Below are 10,272 nucleotides of genomic sequence, written 5' to 3'. Positions count from 1 at the left end.
AATACTCAATTATATTGAGACCAAACGAATCCTGCCCCTCTGCTGCATCTTTTGGCTATTCGAAACGTGGGCAAAATCAGAAAAGTCTATTAATTTGATAACTTATATAATTTTTCTTATTTTTATAACTAATAGGATATTCAGTGAATGCACCGAGCAAAACGTTCACCACCTTTTGTACGTTCGCCGTTGATTTTTCTTTAGAATCGTCATCCAGTCGACCAAGTACTCCAATTCAAATTTCCGATAATCCATTTTTTGAACCCGACCTCACAATTGAGAATCCGGAGAATATTCAGGGACAATTCATAGATCCTGAACCACTAATCTTTCCTCCGAAACCACCAATCATTCAAACAGAGATTGTTGAGGAACCAACCATTAAATCAGAATCCTATAGTGATTCAGATTCAACAAATTCAATCATGGAGAATCTGGAACCTTTAAGTATGGAAGACCGAATGAGAGCTAAACGCACTGGCCAAGGTCACGCAATTACTCAACCTGACATTAATGCGCCAGATTATGAAATCAAGGGACAAATCCTACACATGGTAACTAATCAATGCCAATTTAGTGGTGCACCGAAGGAAGATCCAAATGAACATCTTCGAACATTTAATATGATATGTACTCTATTTAAAATAAGAGAAGTGGAGGATGAACAGATATATCTCATGTTATTTCCCTGGACTTTAAAGGGAGAAGCCAAAGATTGGTTAGAATCGTTACCTGAAGGGGCAATTGATACATGGGATGTTTTAGTTGAAAAATTCCTTAAACAATTCTTTCCGGCATCTAAAGCAGTGAGACTTCAAGGAGAAATTGTTACGTTCACACAAAAGCCAAATGAAACTTTATATGAGGCTTGGACAAGATTTGAAAAGTTATTGAGAGGATGTCCGCAACATGGTTTAGACACGTGTCAAATAGTACAAATATTCTACCAAGGATGCGACATCACTACAAGAAAAAACATCGATATAGCAGCTGGTGGTTCCATTATGAAGAAAACCGCAACTGACGCTTACAAAATTATTGATAACACTGCTTCCCAATCACATGAGTGGCACCAAGAAAAAGATATCGTTAGATCATCTAAAGCAGCTAGAGCCGATTCTAGCCATGACTTTGATTCCATTTCTGCAAAGATAGATGCTGTTGAGAGACGAATGGAAAAGATGACTAAAGATATCCACTCAATACGAATTAGTTGTGAGCAGTGTGGAGGACCACATTTGACAAAAGATTGTCTCAGTGTTGAACTAACAATGGAACGAAGAGAGAATGTTTCATACATAAACCAAAGGCCCGGAAATAATTATCAACCGCCAAGACCAATCTACAATCAAAATCAGAATTATAACCGAAATGTTCCATACAACAACCAACAAGGTCCTAGCAATCAACAAGTATCCAATAATACTTACAACCAGCAAAGACCTAATTTTCAAAATAAACCATCACAAACCGATGATAAAAAGCCAAATTTAGAAGATATGATGTCAAAGCTAGTTGAATCTCAAACTCAGTTTTTCACATCTCAGAAACAAACCAATGAACAAAATACTCAAGCATTTAGGAATCAACAAGCTTCGATTCAAAATTTGGAACAAGAAGTGAGCAACCTAGCAAGGTTGATAGGTGAAAGAAAACCGGGAAGTTTACCTAGTGATACAAATGCTAACCCCCGGAATGAAACAGCTAAAGCCATTACCACAAGAAGTGGTATTACACTTAAACCACCTGAAATACCTGTAATTTCTGATGATGCTATTCCTACTCAACAAGAACCACAATCTGAACAAAATAAGGAAAAAGAACCGGTAGTTGAAAAGGTTAATGAAGATAACAAAGTTAAGGCTAAACCTTATGTTAAACCATACCAACCACCACTTCCTTACCCGAGTAAAATGAGAAAAGAGAGACTTGAAGCCGAGCAATCCAAATTCTTGGATATGTTTAAATAGATAAATGTAAATCTTCCTTTCATTGATGTAATTTCAAGAATGCCTAGATATGCTAAATTTCTGAAAGATCTAATCACAAATAGAAAGAAAATGGAAGAACTCTCGGCTGTTACTATGAACGCTAATTGTTCTGCAGTGCTGTTGAATAAGATACCAGAAAAACTTTCAGATCCAGGAAGTTTCACAATTCCATGTTTTCTGGGTAGTCTTAGTTCAATAGAAGCATTGGCAGACTTAGGTGCTAGTATAAATTTAATGCCATATTCACTATACGTTAAACTAGACCTTGGAGAATTGAAACCAACACGAATAAGTATACAACTAGCCGATCGATCAGTAAAATATCCTAGAGGGATAATGGAGAATATGCTAGTTAAAGTTGGTACTTTAGTATTTCCAGTAGATTTTGTTATTCTAGACATGGAAGAAGATTCTCGAGTTCCTCTCATATTAGGAAGACCATTCTTAAACACGTCCAAAGCAATAATATACGAGTTTGGTAAGAAACTGACCCTAAGTATAGAGGACGAGAGTGTTACCTTTTCAGTTGATAGAGCCATGCAACAACCGCAATCTGCAGATGATACATGTTATTATATTCAAACTATAGATTCACATGCAGAATTGTTAGAAGAATTTCCAGAATTACAAGGAACAGGAGAATGTTCTTTAGGAGAAGGAACTGAACCAAGTGATGAAACTGAAATGTTAGCTACACTTATGGCTAATGGATATGAACCAACAACAGAAGAAATTCAAATGCTAAAAGAAGAAGACAGATATCGATATAAATCATCGATAGAAGAACCACCGACATTAGAGTTAAAGCCACTTCCAAACCATTTGGAATACGCTTATTTACACGGTGAATCTGAATTACCTGTAATAATATCGTCTTCTCTTACTGAAAATGAAAAATCTCAACTCATTTCTGTGTTGAAAGCTCATAAACCAGCTATTGCATGGAAGATTCATGATATTAAAGGAATAAGTCCTTCGTATTGCACACATAAAATCCTTATGGAAGAAGGTCATAAAACGTATGTGCAACGCCAACGAAGACTAAATCCTAATATGCAAGATGTTGTTAAGAAAGAAATAATTAAACTGCTTGATGCAGGTTTAATTTATCCAATCTCTGATAGTCCATGGGTAAGCCCAGTTCAATGCGTACCTAAGAAGGGTGGCATGACTGTCATCACAAATGAAAAAAATGAGCTTATTCCTACTAGGACTGTAACAGGATGGCGTGTTTGTATTGATTATAGAAAATTAAATGATGCCACCAGAAAAGATCACTTTCCCTTACCTTTTATTGATCAAATGTTAGAAAGATTAGCCGGAAACAGTTACTATTGTTTTCTTGATGGTTTTTTCGGATATTTTCAAATTCCAATAGCACCCGAGGACCAAGAGAAAACCACATTCACGTGCCCTTATGGTACTTTTGCTTACAAACGCATGTCATTTGGACTTTGCAACGCCCCTGCAACCTTTCAAAGGTGCATGATGGCGATTTTTCATGACATGATAGAAGAATGCATGGAAGTTTTCATGGATAACTTTTCAGTCTTCGGTGATACTTTTGAATCATATCTAGTTAATCTTGAACGAATGCTTATTAGATGCGAACAATCAAATCTAGTACTTAATTGGGAGAAATGTCATTTCATAGTTAAAGAAGGCATCGTTCTTGGTCATAAAATTTCAAAGGAAGGAATTGAAGTGGATAGAGCTAAAGTAGATGTAATTGCTAAACTTTCACATCCCACCAATGTTAGAGGAGTTAGGAGTTTTCTAGGGCATGCCGGTTTTTACCGACGTTTCATAAAAGATTTTTCTAAAATTGCCACTCCTATGAATAAACTCCTAGAAAAGGATGCTCCATTCATCTTTTCAGATGAATGTATCAAATCTTTTAATATTCTTAAAGAAAAAATCACTAATGCGCCGATCATGATAACTCCAAATTGGAATCTACCATTTGAACTAATGTGCGATGCAAGTGATTTTGCAATGGGAGCCGTTTTAGGACAAAGGATTGAAAAACGATTTCAACCTATTTATTATGCTAGTAAGACGTTACAAGGAGCACAAACGAATTACACAACTACTGAAAATGAACTCCTTGCTATTGTCTTTGCTTTTGACAAATCTCGTTCATATCTCGTTCTAGCTAAAACGGTGGTCTATACCGACCATTCTGCTCTTAGATACCTATTTTCAAAACAAGATGACAAACCACGATTAATTCGTTGGATCTTACTCTTACAAGAGTTCGATATTGAAATCCGAGATAAAAAGGGAGCAGAAAATCTCGCCGCTGATCATCTCTCTCGACTTGAAAATCCTGAATTAGAAGTTCTAAATGAATCGGCCATACAAGACAACTTTCCTGATGAATATCTATTGAAGATAGATTATAATGAAATTCCATGGTTTGCAGACTACGCAAACTACTTAGTATGTGGATTCCTTAAAAAAGGATTATCGTACCAAAAACGAAAGAAATTCTTTAGTGATATAAAACACTATTTCTGGGAAGATCCACATTTGTTTAAAAGTTGTCCCGATGGAATAATACGCCGATGTGTATTCGGAGATGAAGCCAGTCAAATCTTAAATCATTGTCACACAGGACCAACAGGAGGGCATTATGGGCCTCAACTTATAGCAAGAAAAGTTTATGATGCTGGATTTTATTGGCCTACAATTTTCAAAGACGCACACCTTCTTTACAAATCCTGTGATGCTTGTCAAAGGGCCGGAAAAATAAGTCAACATGATGAAATGCCACAAAATGTCATTCAAGTATGTGAAGTATTTGACATTTGGGGTATTGACTTTATGGGTCCATTTCCAAAATCTCATAATAATCTATACATTCTCGTTGCCATTGATTATGTATCTAAATGGGCGGAAGCACAAGCTCTCCCAACTAACGATGCACGAGTTGTAGTCAACTTTTTAAAAAGTCTTTTTGCAAGGTTTGGAACACCGAAAGCTTTAATAAGTGATCGGGGTACTCATTTTTGTAATAATCAACTTGAGAAAGTTCTTAAAAGATATGGAGTAACTCATAAAATCTCCACTGCTTATCATCCACAAACAAGTGGACAAGTTGAAAATACCAACCGAGCATTAAAACGTATTCTAGAGAAAACCGTAGGATCAAATCCGAAGGAATGGTCCATTAAATTGGAGGATGCACTCTGGGCTTTTAGAACAGCCTACAAAACTACAATTGGAACCACACCTTTTAAACTCGTTTACGGAAAAGCATGTCATCTTCCAGTAGAAATTGAACACAAAGCATTTTGGGCTTTGAAGACATGTAATCTTGATTTACATGAAGCTGGACGTCTACGATTAAGTCAACTAAACGAATTAGAAGAATTGAGACATGAAGCATACGAAAATTCGTTAATCTATAAAGAAAGAACGAAGAAATGGCATGATAAAAGAATCAGAAGTTCAAAAGAATTTAAGGAAGGAGACAAAGTTCTTCTTTTCAATTCACGATTCAAGCTATTTCCTGGAAAATTGAAATCAAGATGGTCTGGACCATTCATAGTCAAAAGAGTTTTCTCATACGGAACAATAGAGTTAATAAATTCAAATGGGATTGAATTTAAAGTTAATGGTCACAGAGTTAAACATTACATACATGGTCCGATGGAAGTTGACAATGAAGTCAATCATAATTTCACCACCCAAGAAAACCCTCAAAATGAAAACATAAATATGTTATCAACCACATATGAAAAATCAAAATTGGAAAATAGGGAGTATTCAAATTGGAGTGATGAAGAAGAATTCTTATACAAACCTCCCATTCCAAGAAACGAAGAAAAATGTGAACAAGAAGTTCAAATAGAAGTGAAAGAACCCAGAAAAGAACACCCGAAAAAGGTTTACAAACCAACTCGACTTACTAAAGCAGGAGACCCAGGTGAATTTATCATTTCTTGCTTGCTTAATGATGGTGCTGTATATAATGGACTCGCAGATTTAGGAGCAAGTGCAAATATTATGCCTCTTTCCTTATACAAAAGATTAGGTATGGGTAAATTAAAACCAACCAAAATAGGTGTTCAATCATTTGACCTAACCATTAAACACCCGGTTGGAATAGGAAATAATTTACTTGTTAACGTGGGAAGTTTGACCTTTGTTGCAAACTTCATAGTGATTAATATGGAGGAAAACCTTGATATTCCTCTAATTTTAGGTCGCCCATTTTTAGCAATCACCGAGGCATTCATTGATGTAAGAGAAGGTAGAATGACACTTAGGGATGGTGATAAATCGATCACCTTTGTGAACCGAAAGTTTAGATCTCCACCAACCAAAACTGTTAAACCAATAAAAACGAATAAGTGTGGGGAAGATGAAGAAACACTTAATGATGATCCAATCACAAAGAACCCCGTTGATGATACGAAATTAGATGAACCCGTTTTTAATAGTTCAATGAAGAAACTTTATAAAAGGATTCACGATGCTAAGATTAAGGGAAACTTTAAGTTATGTAACCGATTAATATCCAATTTATCACCAAAAGAAAAGGCGATGTTAGTTGAATTTGTGAAAGTTACGGAGGAAATCAACAAATGGATTGAAGTAAAAGTCAAAGATATTCAAGTTGTTGATGATCTAATTGAAAATAACGTTAATCACAATTTCAAATAAGTGTGGGGAGGTTCGAATCTTTTTAGGGTAATATGTATTTCTGTTAGAGTTAGATATTCTCTGTTTTCGTGTAGTTCTCGAGAATGGAATCCGAATGGTCTTTCCCTAGCAGACCCTAAAGAACTAGTCTTCTCCCCCCATTCTGAATTTTTTTTTTTTTTTAGGTTTTACGAGATGAAGACTTCCTGTAAACTAAACCATGGTCTAATGCTACACGCTTTGATCACTAAACGTAATAATGACACCCTTCCAAGTGAATTGGTATCATTAATCAGAGGTAAATTGGATGAAGTAAGAAAAGAATCCAGGAACGAAAATAATAAGTTACAGTTTGGTAAAGGAAAATCAAAATCCGCAGCAAAAAGAAGAGCACGACACCTTGAAAGATGTCACAAATGCGGAAAATGGTCACACGAAGGAAAATGCTCGACGAATCAGACATACTCCAATACCGAATTCGTTACTTTATGCAGAGATGGACCGTTCATATGTTTCGAAGAAAAAAACGTTGAATGCTCGAGGTTACGCCTATGTAGCTATGGAAAACCAATTAGTCCGACTATCTTATGAGTGGGTTAAAGCAGGTCACTGAGAATTCTATTTCACAGGTAAGTATGTACAGTTTTTATTTTTATTGCTTTTAACCTTTTGATATTAAACGCTAAATTGTTCGCTATAAAGTATTAAATTAATACTTGATGTTATGCGAGGTGTATATGAAATAGCTTATATTTTACTAGGAAACACTATTAAATACGATACAATTTTACACAAGATATTTATTTATTTATAGAATGGATATACCTAAACCTTGCTACAACACTTATAGGCAGTGTACCTAATCGTACAGTAGTGTAGTTTTTAGTAAGTCCGGTTCGTTCCACAGGGAAATCTTTTAAACAAAGCTTAACGCTATATTAGTTTTAATTTATAAAAATATAAATATATATAAGTAATATTATTATTATAAAAAGGGGGGTTTTTACCGTTTAATGACCGGTTTGTCGATTTTTAAAACTTTTAGTCGCAGTTAAAACCTAATGTAAAATATTAAATAAATAAAAGACTTAATTTAAAGCGTAAAGTAAATAACGATAATGAAATTGCGATAAATAAAAGTGCGATAAAATAAACTTGCGATAATTAAAAAGTACGATAATTAAAAGTGCAATTAAATACAATGACAATAAATAAAAGTGCGATAATTAGAAGTGCAATTAAATATGAAAATAAAGGAATTATGCTTATTTAAACTTCTGTAATCATGATGTTTGACGTGTTGATTTTAGTTTATTCCCATGGGTTAATTGTCCTTTGTCCTGGATTATTTAATATGTCCGTCTGGTTTTTGTCCATAACAGTCCATCAGTCATAAATATAAAGTGCGAGTGTCCTCGTCAAATTATCCTTATACCCGAAGTCAAATATTCCAAATAATTGGGGACTTAAACTGTAACAAGGTTTTAATACTTTGTTATCAATTATTCCAAGTGTCCTTGTACATAATTTCACCCCTGTTTTAATAATTCCATAGACTATTAATCCATTCCCGTGTCCGGTTAAATGAACGATTATTCGTACATATAAATACCCCGCCCATCGTGTTCGATCGAGTGTATATGGTTATTTATAGGGACGTCCAATTGTAAATATTTATATTAAAATAAAAAAACTATCATTTAGTTAAACAAATATAAAGCCCATTAATAGCCCATAGTCTAATTTCCACAAGTGTCGTTCTTTTGTCCAAACCCCAATTATGGTACAAAGCCCAATTACCCAAATTTAAATATTTAGCCCAACATCATGATTACTTCATTTTAAATAAGCATAATAATAACTTAGCTACGAGACATTAATGTAAAAAGGTTGAACATAACTTACAATGATTAAAAATAGCGTAGCGTTACACGGACAGAATTTTGACTTACACCCTTACAACATTCGCTAACATACCCTTATTATTAGAAATTAAAATTAAAATTAAAATTATAATATATATATATATATATATATATATATATCGTATGATACAGAGAAAGAAAAAGATGTGTTTGATGTTCACCAAAAACGAGATTTTTATAGGCATGTCAGCTGCTACAGGGGCTCATGCGATCGCATGAGCTTTGCTCCTCTAGGCCATGCGATCGCATGGCCAGCTGGAGAGGCTCACATGTCTTTGTTTTTTCTGCCGACGGTTTTTACAATATAATATAATATATATATTAATTTTAAAAATTAATTATATATTATATTATATTCATGTGCATAGTTGACTTGTAATTTTTAGTCCGTTGCGTCGAGCGTTGAGAGTTGACTCTGGTCCCGGTTCCGGATTTTCGAACGTCCTTGCGTATAATTTAATATCTTGTACTTTGCGTTTTGCTTCTTGTACTCTTATAATTTTGAGACGTTTCTTATCACTAATTGGAACCACTTTGATTGTATTTTGTACTTTTGAGCTTTTTGGTCTTTTGCGTCTTCAATTCGTCGAATCTGTCTTTTGTCTTCACCTTTTATTATTTAAACGAATATCACTTGTAAATAGAACAATTGCAACTAAAAGCTTGTCTTTCTTGAGGGATAATGCTATGAAATATATGTTCGTTTTTAGCATTATCAATACTCAATAAAATTAGGTTTTGCGATCGAAATTATTGATATCATACAAAAATTTATTACATCACTGCGAAATTTACCGTTTATTCTTAAGGTAAAAATATCTTTAATCAATCAACCCAAAATATTTCAGAAATTCATCAGGAGTAAAACTAGGTTATGGAACCGAAATTACTTTACCGAAAAGAGGGGCGTATATTTTTGATAATATTTGATTGATTAAAGTGGGATAAAAGACCAAAAAGATTTTTAATTTTTAATTGTACTATGTTTTTAAATTTAATATATAAATATTAAATTAATATTGTAAAACTTTTAAAATCAATATATTTAAGTTTGTAAATATTTGAAAAAATTTTTTTTATGTTTTTAATATAAGTTTGTATGTATAAAAACAAAAATATAATTTAAGTTTGGTGTGAATTTTTAATATGAATTTTTAATTTTATGCATTTTAAATTTAAGTTTGGTGTGAATTTAAAAACAAAAATTTACTTTATTTCGTTAAGTTAAAAATACGATTTTTAAAATTCGTCGTAAGTTGAAGACTAGGTCATTGAACCGAAATTGCTTTACCCAAGGGAGGGACGAGAACTTTTATTATCATTATTTTTAATCTTATTGAATTAAAGTATGCCAAAAACATTTAAAAAACCCAAAAACCCTTGCTTTTAAAACTTCGCTTAAAATTGACAAATTTTAAAATTTTGTCGAGGGACGGACTAGGACATCGTTCCGAAACGCCCTCATCCTAAAAAGAAACAAAATTTTAATTTTTATTTAATTATATGTTTTATAAGTTATAAGGTTTAAAAAAAAAAAAAGGAAAATGTACTGTACCCGGACCCCATGCGATCGCATGGGGTTTGCACTCCAACCTCATGCGATCGCATGAGGCTGGATTTCAGGCCAGATTGATAAAAACCAGCGAGCTTCTGTCCACTCCACAAACACACACACAACACACACGAACTCTCTCAAATCCTCACCA

The 10,272-nt window shown here is 33.8% G+C and overlaps 1 non-coding gene across 1 annotated transcript; it reads right to left on the bottom strand.

The window, feature by feature from the left end:
- Positions 1-809: 809 nt before the first annotated feature.
- On the bottom strand, positions 810-916 carry LOC139895239 (small nucleolar RNA R71). The gene has a single exon (XR_011775700.1). It is a non-coding gene; the product is annotated as a small nucleolar RNA R71 (small nucleolar RNA).
- Positions 917-10,272: the final 9,356 nt, after the last annotated feature.

This window comes from Rutidosis leptorrhynchoides, chromosome 2 (genome assembly GCF_046630445.1).
Source record: "Rutidosis leptorrhynchoides isolate AG116_Rl617_1_P2 chromosome 2, CSIRO_AGI_Rlap_v1, whole genome shotgun sequence".
NCBI classification, from domain to species: domain Eukaryota; kingdom Viridiplantae; phylum Streptophyta; class Magnoliopsida; order Asterales; family Asteraceae; genus Rutidosis; species Rutidosis leptorrhynchoides.
This window is presented reverse-complemented; position numbering and strand designations above follow the sequence as displayed.